Source organism: Ornithodoros turicata, chromosome 1 (genome assembly GCF_037126465.1).
Source record: "Ornithodoros turicata isolate Travis chromosome 1, ASM3712646v1, whole genome shotgun sequence".
Taxonomy (NCBI): domain Eukaryota; kingdom Metazoa; phylum Arthropoda; class Arachnida; order Ixodida; family Argasidae; genus Ornithodoros; species Ornithodoros turicata.
This window is the reverse complement of record NC_088201.1, coordinates 81,040,706-81,043,165: the sequence shown is the minus strand read 5'-3', so window position 1 is coordinate 81,043,165 and position 2,460 is coordinate 81,040,706.

Sequence of the window (2,460 nt, the reverse complement as noted above, 5' to 3'; positions counted from 1 at the left end):
TCTCTAAGCAAACATGACATGGAATACACACACTGAGTACATAATCTCGAATGCTAATCGTTTACTTGGCTTTGTCCGTCGAACATTGAAGCAGGCACCTCCTCACTTAAAACATTTAACATATCTCACACTCACTCGCCCAAAACTCGAATACGCCTCCGCCATATGGGATCCTGCTCAAACAACCCTCATTGATAGTCTTGAATGTATTCACAACAGGGCAACATGATTCATACTCAACGATTACTGCACCACGATGTCAGTAACTGCACTGAAAGCTGAGCTTAACCTCTCGACCTTAGCACATGGTCGTACAATTTCAAAGTTATCTCTCTTTCACCGATTTTCCATACCATTCCCTCAGATCAATCGCCAATCGTTCGTGCCGATACCATATTCCCCCGTCTGGACCATACTAATAAATCACGCGTCTTCACTGTAACACAAACGCATTCTCGCAGTCATTCTTTTGCTCCACCATAGTCATTTGGAATGACCTCCCAGAACACATAGCCACTACTCACGACCACCAATCATTTCTGAACATCATACGCCCGCTAAGCTGATTTTCTGTTTGTGTTTGTTTTTAGATTACTTGCAAAGTTTATTAAGTATGCTCGTGTTGCTCATTGGTGTACTAACTCGTTTTGTATTATGTCGTCTTTTTTTTTCTTCTTTTTCCTCACTGCAAAATATTTGCTGTATTTCATTTGTCTCTCATATACTGTATTCACTGTTTGTTCACTGCTCCACTGTAACTGTACTGCAATTGCAAGTGTTTTTCCCACCCCCATGTAATGCCCGTAAGGGCCATTGGGGAAAAATAAATAAGTAAACTAGGTAGCCACCTGTCTCTGTCAGCCATGGTACCTAACGATGGTTTGGGACCGCTTTCTTCAATATGGTGTCGTTGGGTGGTCACTCAATGGGTGGTCCCAATTACTGCGGAGGGTCCTAAATTCTTCTAATTGCAGTTTATTGGCGTCCAGGCTAGCCTACAAGTTGCCCGCTAGTTGAGCTGATCCTCTACTACTGAATTCACCCATTTTTTCGATGTGAAACAGGGAACCAGCGTGTACTTTCGAAGAATGGGATTCTACAGCAGCATTTCTGCTCATAACACACGGAATAATTGCGTAGACACCAGCAAGACGAGCCACTTACAAATTCTTTTGTTACGAGTATAAGAAAGCACGAACGAAGGTGAGCTGAACAGCTTTACTACTCGCTTCGACTCGTGTGGCTTCGAATACCTCGTCCAGAAGAGTTCCAGAACGGTCTGCCAGCAACATACTTCGAAACACGTGCAAAAGTTGTACTTTGGGGCGTACAGTTACAGGTACTGCTCGCGACACGGTTGTCCGGAATCGCCTGTCCGTAGTTCTGGAGCTCATATTTCATTGATTGCCATCGAAAACATTGTTTCAACATTGTATTTAAAGGTGGGCCATATGCTGCACGTGTTTCTTAGTCGAAATAAATGATCTTGCAACTCCTCGAGATTTTAGAGGGGATAAACCACGAGGTGCTGATTTCAGACAACCGTGTCGCAAGCAGTACATATGTTTTCAGATGAAACGTTGACTACGTTATGAAAGGCGCCTGTAGAACGCTCTTTGATCAAATGGCACTATTAGTATACGCCTTGTAGAGTTTTATCTTTTGTTTCTCAGAAGTTGCTTGCTGCTGCTTCCTGTGCAGCTGGTCTTCTGCAGCTCGGTGTAGTTAACCAACTGCGTGTTCACAGGTAGAACGTGTTGAAGCAAAAGTTTCCGAATATGTCCAGAGTTGAGCTAGGGTGAGCATCTTCTTCTTCTTCTTCTTCTTCTAGCTCACTATAGTTGAGCACCTATTGCTATCTTCTTCTTCCTTCCGAATATATTGAACAGTGACGCTGAATGTCCCTCTTTGATTATTCTAGGAGAGGAATTTCAAACAGCCTTGACAACAAGCGTACGTGTTTCGGCTACAAAGGGGCTGTAAATCGTAAACGGCAATTTCATATTCTGTTGCTTAATGTTTGCTTCGTTGAGGGCCCTAATGTCAGTCCAAGAGTGTGCTTTTTTTAGGCTCTTTCTTTCAAGCGCATAGTAATTATACAGTGCACTAAATGATGCTCCACCAGCGGCATGGCCGAGTGGGCTTAGGCGTCCGCTCGTTGGTGGTAACCAAGGTCGTGCTGTAGACTGGGAGGTGGTGGGTTCGAATCCTACCGCCGGCTGTGCTGTCTGAGGTTTTCCCTGGGTTTTCCGAAGACTTTCCAGACGAATGTCGGCACAGTTCCCTCTGAAGTCGGCCCAGGACGCATACTAATCTCCCTGTCCCCCACTCCTTCCTGCTGTCCTCTCTCCGTCTGTCCACATCTGTACGCCGCTCATAGCCATAGTTGCTTCGCGGCGCTAACGCAATAAAAAAAATAAGTGATGCTCCCTCAACCTTGATTTCCTTGCCATTGTCATA